We start from the raw sequence: 10122 nt of genomic DNA, 5'->3' as shown, positions 1-10122 counted from the left end.
TCAAAGTCAAGCAATTCTCCCAAGGAGATTTGGTATGGAAGTTGGTGCTGCCGATAGGGTCTAAAGATCCTAAGTTCGGTAAATGGTCGCCCACTTGGGAAGGGCCGTATAAAATCGGCCGATGCGCTCCGGGAAACGCATACATACTGGAGACGATCGAAGGAGAGGAATTCACAAGGGCTTTGAACGGGAGGTATCTGAAGAGATACTATCCTAGTATATGGGTCGATGCATAACTAGTTATGGAGTGTATCAAGATGGCGCGGCCAGCTCCTATTAGATCTTGTAGCCGATGCAAAGATAACATCGCCTTGAGAACAAAACATTCGTCCAAGTTGGCCGATTTATTATTTGGTACAAACAACGGGGTACATGGCCGACACGGTACGAGTCACCCGTAGAACAAAAAGTACCAACACACCTATTAACCACGCTTTTTCTTAAGCTCCCTCTCTACCCGACCTAACTCTATCAAGAGGCGGATGCTCCTTTCCTCCAAATCCTTCATCGTGGCTTCAACCTCAATTTGACGAGGAAGAGGGTGGCTCCGATCAAGTGGTGGTTGGGACGTTCCTGCTGCAGCGTCTTCAAGGGCGACTGGGCGAGGGAGTGGATGACTCCTTTCGATTGGCGGCCGCTTGGAGCAGTTGGCGTTGATGAGATCCCAGATCCTCTGGACTTCAGCAGGGACGTGATCCCTGAGTTCTTCGCGATGGTCTCTGATCAAATCTTTGTCCTCCTGCGACAACGGTTCATCAGAGTGCATGATCTCGATCGCCCATTCCAGTTCGGGACTAAGACGTCTCGACTAAAAAATTGACAAATAACCGCTCGACATGAGACTGATCAAAATGTCAGACCGGGGAATGAAGGGCGAAGGAAGATCTCATACCTGGTTGACGGAGAAGGAGGAAAAAGAGGAAGATGAAGAAGACATCTTGGTGAATAGTCTGATGGTATGAACTACTAGAAGAGAAGAGGACGAGCGAGGCGAGTGCCCTTGGAAACAATACGGGCTCTCGTACTTATAGAAAGAAAAGGGGTAAGAGTTTGGTAAGACGTGTCCTATCAAAGTAAAAGGGGTAATAAATGAAAGACCGCCACGAAGGATGGATCAGGATTGGATCCGCACGTCAACCGTCAAAAGACATTAATGTTTTTACAGAGCGGCCAGTACTTTTACAATTCATCCAAGGAGGGCATTAATAGCCGCAATCGCTCGCTGCCTAACCTGATCAGCCGAGTCTAAAGTTCGCTGGTCGTCGTCGGCCGATCCAGGGACTTTTGGCATATGGTGATGGAGCTTGATCGCTTCGTGGGCTAGGCTCTGGCTCTCTTGCTTTAGCTCGGCGATAACAGAAGGGAGGTCTTGGAGTTTTTTCTCCTCAATGGCTATGTCCTTGGTCACCTGCTCCATCTCCTTGGCGAGCTCTGCTCTTCGGCGCTTGAGGCGGTTTATAGCACCAACAATACCCGGGCGGGAACTTTCAAGGAAGTGGATTTGGTGATGTACCTCTTGGGCTCGGTGTTTGTAAGAATCTTCCTCTTCACGAGCTTTAGCTAGCTTGGCGCGATCGGCCATGTGGCGCAAAGCCCTGAACATTGGGATCCGCATTGACTCAATGTATGCGGCGGGCGCCAGGGGTTCTTCCACCTCTTCTGGGACTCGGCCGCTAATATCACTGAAGAGCTACCGAATCGGCGAGGCGTCCTCCACCAATCGGCCGATATCTTCTTGGAGGAGGGTCCGTATGCTCTAAGGTTTGGCACGGACATCATCGGGGATTGAGCTCAGAGTGACCTGACGTGAAGCAACCTCCTCATCATCAGAAAGCGCGACCGCGAAAGAGAAAAGGCTATTGTTGGGAGTATCTTGTTCCTGTGGAAGAATAAAAAAATAATAATAAGTACAGATTAGCCGACAGCAATGGGAAATCGGCCGATTTGGGTAATGAGTCTCTTACCTCTTTGAAGCGGATTTCTTCTGCTTGCATCGGCGGGAGTGCTGCCCTTAGTTCAGGAACTCGTGCGACCAGCTCATCAGAGGAGGAGGATTCGATGATTATTGGTGTCCTACTCGGACCGGCCTCCTGGAAAGGTACGAGGAGCAAATTCTTATGAGTATAATACAAATGGTTAGATTTGATGACATGTGGTGATTGCCGTACCTCCGTGGGTTCCCTGACCGATGGCTGTTGAAAAGGTACAATTGACGTACCAAGGGTAGCCTGCATCAGAATCAGTCAAACTTTTGATTAAGTATCAGAAAATTGAGTTAAGGGATTCTTTACCTCGGTGGGAGGAATTACTGGCACTCCAATTTCTGCTTGGGGCGTGGCCGATTGCTGCGGAGGCACCAGGCAACTTGTGCAGCCTAATATAAATAAGAAGTCAGTATAGGAGAATACTCAGGAGGATGTGAACATGAGGTTACTTGAATGGCTTCTAGTAGCAATGATGCAGTGGCCGCTCCAGCCTCCGTAGCAGCTTGGGGGTCAACTTCCTCGATGACCGGGAGAATTGGTGCTGCCAAAGATTCCGCCGATGCCGCCACCGACTGATCGGCCGATTCCGTGCGGGCGCACACTCGGTGGCTTGTCTTCTTTGAGGTTTTCTTCGACGCCTGTTTCAGTCGGCCGGTGGTGATGTCATCAATGGATGGGGCATGATGGCCGATGAGTGCAAATTCCGTATATGGGTAGCGATTCTCTATTGGCCTGCCACTCTGGCTGCGCGTTGGAGGAAGTCGACTCTCGGACTATAAAAGAAAGTAAGAGTTAGCGACAGAATTTGTAGCATAAGAAGGAAAATGACATCGAAATTGCCTGAGGGAAAAGCAGTACCGCTGCATTCGGATCGATGTTCTCAGGATCCAGATCATTGCAATATGTCGTGGGAGACACAAAAAATAGGTGCTGCTTCCATTCTGCCCACCATAATTTGAATGGTTGGACAGCAAAAGGAGCTACTATCCAGTTGTTCAAATCGATGGTGCTGAAATCAGGCACTCGGTCGCACAGCCGACTATAGTCAAGGCCCTTGGTGAGCTCGTCTCAGAATTTCACGCGACCGGCGAAGTAGACTCGAATCGGCAGCTGACCTAGGCCGAACTGTCGTGCTGCAACTGATGGGTTGTAAAACTCGTAAGTAGGGGCATCCTTCCCCAAGAAAAAGTTCGCTGGTAAGATCCCTGGCTTGATCAAGACGTCCATGAGATCGTTGTCAAAGGTGTTGGACGTTGAATCATAACAGAACGGGAGCTCAAAAGGCGGCTCTATCCTCTGATACGGGTACTAGCTGGTGGTTTCTTCAATGAAGCCGTTGTAAAAATATCTGAAGTATTCGGCTACTTTGGTGGCGGTGAGCTGGCAACCAGGGAAGACTGATGCTGCTTCACCGAAAGAGGTGCATCGGCGTCGTACGGTGGGGTTTTCTTCTGACTCAATATTGGGGAATGTCATGTGTTCCACCCGATGCTGTGAGATCTTGCTCATATACAAATTGAGCCAGAGATTGATGAACCACCAGGGGCCACCTGGGTTTCCAATCGGCTCTCTCTTTGATAGTTTGACGCTGATTTGGTGCAACATATGATAGGCCGATCCTAGTAGATGCTTCCCGAGGGGGGCGGAGGCTCCTCTTGATAGTGCTTCGGCCAGAGCTTGTGTATTGGAAGATGGACCGACTGCCCTGCCGCAGAAAAGATGTTTCTCCAGCCACATCATTAAGAAGGCCGCGTATTCTCTCTCGGAAACTGTCCCGGTCTTCATGTTGTTTTTAATGTACCTCTTCCACCCGCCGATTCCTTTTGTCTCCAGTCGATGGGTCAGCTTGACCAGATAATGGAAGGGAGTATCGGGGGAAGAAATGTCAAGGCCGGTCAACATCACAACATCGGCCAAAGTCGGGGTCACGGGTCCATGTCCAAAAAGGAACGCATTGAGAGCGTCGGACCAGAAGTAGGAGGCTGCCATCACAAAGGGCTCATTTCTCTCCATCTGAGACAGAGAAAGATTGATGCACTAGCTGATTTTTCGCTCGTCCCATTGAACTCTCTTGGAGTTGGCTATCCTTTGGTACCACTCTTTCCAACCGGGGGTTTCATTCGGCCAAGATCTAAAGGTGCCCGACCACTGGTTCGAGTTCATTGGTGATTGTTTAAACGGGATTCTGTGAGTCTCTAAATTTATCAGATCAATTGGGTCTGGATTCCCCATGGGACCTAGACAGATGAGGCCAGGGGCTTCAGAAAGGCGAATGGTGATTTGGTGTCTGACCACGTAAAAAAGGTAAAATGGGAAGAACTAAGAATGGGTCTAAAACAAATGCGTGGATGGTAAAAGTAAAAAGAAAAGTTCCGGATAAGAGCCTCTGGGATGAAAGTCATCGTCACCGACGGAGCTGCTAGTGGAGCTGCCGCCATTGATGAAGCCGCCGGTGGAGCCTCCGTCGCCGATGGAGCTGCTGCCGCCGCCGTTGGAGCTGCTGGTGGAGTCTCCGTTGCTGGTGGGGTTGCTGACGGTGCCGCCATTGGGAAGATGAAGCAGAATGCGGATGAAAGGGGGATCGCCGGAGGATGCGGTTGGAAGCCGAAAGGGCGCCGGAAGAAGATGGGAACTGATGCGCCGGAAAGGAAGTTACTGGCTTGTGAAGAAGAAGTACGGGGTATGCCAGTATTTAAAGGCGGTCCGAGACGGGTAAAGGCAGGATTTTTACCGCGCCGTCTACACGAATTTCCAGGGAGCGGTTGTCTCAGGCGCCCGTTTCAAAAAGATTGCAATCATTAGGTAGAAGACCACGAAACGAAAGAAGATTTGTGCTGCGTTTGTTTCAGAGGAGAAGTTGAAAAGGAATTTCAAAGTAAAAGTCATGTTTTGCTCCGAAACTGGGGGGCATGTGTTGACGCCAGATTTTGACACATATGGAATCGGTGTCAAAGGAAAGAAAGAATTGGCCGAAGCAGTAGGTTAAAAGGCCACGATTGGGAATCGGCCGTTTGGTGCTACAGTTGGAGATCGACCGATTGGCGCTACAGTGTTTTGACGGATGGAGTTGGTGGAGATCGGCGGATTGGAAGTCTGGAACGATTGGGCCAATATGGGCTTGAAGTGGATCAGAGAAAGAAGATAGAGAAAGATTGACCCGCGGGAGTATAATAACCAACTCCGATACGAGTTGTGTTTGTAAATATTCATTTTCGTTTAAGATTAGAAATAGATCCTAGTCGGTTAGGAAATTGGTTGTAACAGGCTATAAATAGCCATCCTCAGAGATTTGTAAAGAACACATCAATCAATACAAACAAATGTAGTTTTTCATCGCACTTTACTTTCAAGTCAGCAACTTCGCCAATACTTTTCTTCTTTCATGAGTTCGTACGGGTTGGCAGGACTGCATCGACACGATCTCCGGTCGATTCTGTAAGTTCCGTTTATCGAGTAATATCTAAGCTTTAACTTCGGGCGCATCACCGTTGTTTTGTTTAGGTTTATTCACCAGTTATCGATATTTACTAGAATTATAGGTTTTATCTGTTGTTCTAGTTTTATCACTAGTTATCCAGCTTGGGATTTGAACTGTCGGCTCTGTTTTTGTTATTTTCATTCATCATTATCATATAGCCGATTAGATCTATTTCAAGTGTTGCTTTCGTAGCTTTGTCTAGCTTACTCTAGTAGTTTCCTTCGCAATCACTACGTAATTGTTGCCTGTATCATAGCCGATTATCTTTATATAGCAAATCGGTCGATTCGCTAATACGCTTTTCGAGATCGGAACCTTAGCTGATCAGAACCCCTGGAATTTGACATGTTTTCCTCCTTGCCAATCAACAGGTCAAATTGGCTGGCACGCTGCGCGAACCGCACTAGGGCGATCACCCGAATAGGAGTTAAGCAGATTCTCCTAGGTTGTGTGTCCGACACTGAGATTCAATCAGCTGCCTTTTAGCGCCAACAGTAGTACTGCAACTTCTTATAGAATACACCATCCTTTCTGGCCCGTACGGTTCTGCTAAGTGGTGCACGGATCTAAGCTCAGCCTGTGATAAAAATTCATCTCCAACCTTCCCAATCCTATGACTTTCATCCAACATTGCACATGCCTTTTGCCATCAGTCCACAAAGTAGGCGTTGCATTTTTCGAATGAGTATTCCATAATTCCAAAGATGGGCCTACTTCAGATGCCTAAAAGCGTTTAGTGATTCCGAGTAGTTCATGGTCATAATACCTCAACGCATCCCTCCCTCATCGAAAGCCTACGCCCATTTATCCTTATCCTCCATTTCACCCTTCAACCATTTTTTTTGCGTCATCGTTCAAGTCCTTCACTAGATCTTCTAACTTTTCACTAAATTATGTCTTAGTATGTACCTTGCATAAAGTTTTCAATTTTCCAATCACGCGGTCGTTCTTCTGCCGACACGACATGTTGGCAGCAAAGTACCTCGTGCACCACCTATGCACAAGCATTGGAAAACAATCCATGCGGTCGTTCGCACAATTTAGGAGCCCATGGTGCCTATCCGATATCATGCACACTTGTCGTGAAGGTCCAAGTACATGTTGCCGAACTAGTTTAATAAACCATGATCAACTCTCATTGTTCTCACTCTCGGCTAAGGCAAAAGCAAGAGGCACAAGCTGTTGTTCTGGTTCTACACTAACTGCCATCAATAGTGTACCCTTATACTTTCCAGTCAAGAATGTACCATCCACAAGTATCACAGGACGACAATGTTGAAATGCCTCACTACATTGAGGGAAGCACCAAAATACCCTTTGGAGCATTGCTTCAAAACTCCATTGTCAAGATGCATCATGCCACATGAGTTAATGAACCATTTAACCCCAGGATTGTAGTAGGCCATAGCTGTAAGTACCCTACGAACCATGCCATACGACTCCTTTCAGTCCCCCCAAAGTAGGGCAACGGCATGTTGCTTCGCCCGACAAGCCTTTGAATACTTGACACGGTATCCACTAAAGGCGAAGAAGGACTCCACGAGCGATGGCACCGATGTCTCGCTGTCTTTACGGATAATGCTTAGGATATGCCGCCCAAGGTACTTTGCTATGCACTAGACGTGCACTCGCTTCGGCTGTGAAGAACGACAAGTATGCGGTTGCACAACATTTGAAATCCTCCATTGTCCGATGCTTGATATTAACCGAGACCATACACACCAATGGCATCTTTGCTTGCACATCACATTGTACCTTAAGTTCTTGTCGGAGTGAACTACGCTAAAAGGTCTATGTAACCTCACTACGTAGTCAGCCAAGAAAAACTTCAGCTCCTCAAGACTTTTGAACTTCATTCCCTTCTTAATCACTGGACTCTCACTAAAGGGTATCCCTTTGGAATTCACCGTACTAGATTCACATATGGCTTTGTGGACCGTACTGATGTCCTTATCATTGGAAACGGATGGCAGTTCGGCATCATGTTCTTTCAACAACCGCAACTCGTTCTGGGTGTAAGAAAAACATTCGTCCATACGACCAATGCCTTCTACATCATGCACGGTTGCGGTGTCGAACTGCGGTCCATCCTCTTCATATTCTAACTCCTCGTCCTCATTTTCATGCCCACCACTCTGGGATGGTGACTCCTCCTCTGCCTCGACACCTACTACCCATCTTCCTCGGATTCACTATCTTCGGAACCCATAGACACATCATCATCATCTCTATTTGCTTCATCCCTCTCAAAAGTGTTATCGGGAAAATCATCATTGGCGATGGCAAGTCAAAAGCAGATTCTGTTTCACCTAACACGTGTTGCAAAATTTCTGACTCCTGGGTACCATTACGATTCACTACTGCCACTTCATCCCTCAAGACAACATTTGGGCTAGGCATATGAACAATTTCAACTATAACCTCCAAACATGCAAAATTTGCTTCGTGAACTACATCCTCTCAAACTCATCTCATCCACTCTACATCCATACTTCCTCATTGCATGGTCAACTAAATCAGTAAAACTTGGAGGACCCTCGAAGAAATCAACTGACTCATTCATATTTTCTAACTCCCCATTTTGTTTCACAATACCACCATCAAAAAATCGAACTAAACAATCCATCTACAAAATACAAATATTTCACCATGTCATGTACACTACACATTGCACATATTTGACATATCAATTGGACACATTCCACATATTGAACATATTGCAAACAAAAAAATACACATGTCATGTACACTACACAATTGGATGAATATATACCTAAATCGAAGCATTCAACAAGTTCTACACGTCAATATCACGGACAGAGACTCTATTGTGTTTGAACTACGCATCATCTAACACATAACAATATTGCATTTCATTCAAAATTGAAATCATCAACCTAACCCTAGGTCACCTAAACATCCTCCGATCTGCCAAATGCAACGGTAAAACACGGGAAAAAGTAGGGGGATACTGTGATGACCGGTCCCTAATCTTCCGGGTTAACCTTAATCCTAGCCCTGGATCTTAGTCATCTGTCTTGTTTTGCCGCGCCTGAGTGCTCAGCCTTCCGCCCGGTTCCGACCCCTGAGACCCGACCCCTCCCCGCTTCGCTCCGATCCCGACCCCGGCAAACCCAGCTCACCGTCAGATCCTTCCAAGTCTTTCACAAACGCCGTTCTGTCCGACCAGTGGACCCTTGAGATCTTTTTCCTCCAGATCTTCCGCGACAGGCGCACTCGAGTTGCATGCCCGCTTCAGAGTCTCCCCGCCGCGTGGCTCATCTTCTCCGACGCCCGCCGCTCGGTCTTGTCTCTGGCTCGTGACCGAATGGATTCTCGCGCCCCCTTCCCCAATGGCGGCGGAAGCCCCTCTACAACCTTTCTGCAGCGTCTCGCCTCCCGCGCCCATCATCACACCGCCAGATCCCGGGCGCAGAGCCCGATGTCGCCCGTCTTTTCCGTCACTTCGATCTCAGTCGCGCCGCCTGGTCTCCGCTACACGACGATTCCTCCATCGCCAACCCCGAACACGGCAGCGACAGCTCCTTTTCCCCCGCCCTGCCAGAAACCGCCCGACAATCTGTTACTCCGCGCTCGCCCGCGCGCCCGCGGCTGCATGTCTTTTCACCTGTGCGCCCTCGATTCTAGCGCCGTTAAACCGGTCGCTTCTATCAAATCTTCCGCACGACGACGCCCGCCTCCGCCAAATCTCAACCACCGGCATACCCACTCCTGCGCCGCCCTGACGGCAGAACCCAATGACCGCTGGCATCATCCCCGAGTCCTGCACCACCGCCCTCTTCGCTCAATCACCGCTCCGGCAGAGCACTCCATTGCTCCTCCCTGGCCTTCGCGCCGCTCCCCTTCTCTCTCCCGCGCCGCTTCCCTTCCCCGTTCCAGCAGCTATAAAAAGGAATGCACGAGCCCGCCGGAGTTCCCTCCGCCATTGTAGCCCTCAGCCATTCTCTTGCTCCCTGCTCAAGCTCCTAGCACCACCCCCTAAAGTTCTTGAGGAACTCTCCTCTCAGCTCCCCTCCATTTTTCCCAAGCCACCCAGCCGCTTGCTCCTCCGTGCTGCGTAAAAGCTCACTTGTGATCCACAAGAAGCACCACCACCACCGGAGTACTGCCGGTCTTAGCCGTTGTTCAAAGCCTTAGTCCCTCCGCCCAAGTCTGCTTCCTCCCGACCCCAAGCTTTCCTTGTAGGGAGAAGGTAAGCTGCCGACCCCAGTTCGCTTCGCCCGACCCCTCTTATCCGCCCGACCCCGGTTCCGTCTCGCCCGACCCTATCTGTTCCGCCGATCCTTATCCGCCTCGCCCGAGGGCTGGGCTGTAATCTTTTTCTTCAACCCGAGGGTGTATGTGTAAAACTTAGGAACCCTTCAGCGCTTGCGTCTGAGGATCCCTAGTATACCACATCCTCTAGTTCAAGGATCAGATCATAAGTTCCTTTCCGACCCTTGCCTCTTGATCTTCACCAGCTCTCTTGAACCTCCCCACCCTCCTGCTCTTTGTCGCGAGTTTCTGGGCTCAGGCGAGCAAGTGTTGCTGTTGAAATAACCGTCTATGCTAACTCTTGCATTGCATTCGTGTAGAGCTGCGCCTCGCCGACGGCTTCTACGAGCTACACCCGGCGCCAGAAGACGAAGCTGTAGCTGG

At 49.1% G+C, this 10122-nt stretch overlaps 1 long non-coding RNA gene across 2 annotated transcripts; it reads right to left on the bottom strand.

Annotated features, from left to right (window-relative positions):
* Positions 1-1108: 1108 nt before the first annotated feature.
* On the bottom strand, positions 1109-5075 carry LOC111257020. 2 transcript variants are annotated; one of them, XR_002677388.1, is made up of 6 exons: positions 2844-5075; positions 2435-2758; positions 2292-2374; positions 2169-2228; positions 1965-2090; positions 1109-1879 (listed from the first exon to the last, which is right to left on the bottom strand). It is a non-coding gene; the product is annotated as an uncharacterized LOC111257020 (long non-coding RNA). The 2 variants fall into 2 exon arrangements; XR_002677387.1 differs by having other exon boundaries at positions 2292-2758.
* Between the last annotated feature and the right edge of the window lie 5047 nt (positions 5076-10122).

This window comes from Setaria italica, chromosome IV (genome assembly GCF_000263155.2).
Source record: "Setaria italica strain Yugu1 chromosome IV, Setaria_italica_v2.0, whole genome shotgun sequence".
In the NCBI taxonomy this organism is placed as follows: domain Eukaryota; kingdom Viridiplantae; phylum Streptophyta; class Magnoliopsida; order Poales; family Poaceae; genus Setaria; species Setaria italica.
The sequence above is the reverse complement of the archived record's forward strand: the minus strand, read 5'-3'. Positions and strand labels throughout refer to the sequence as shown.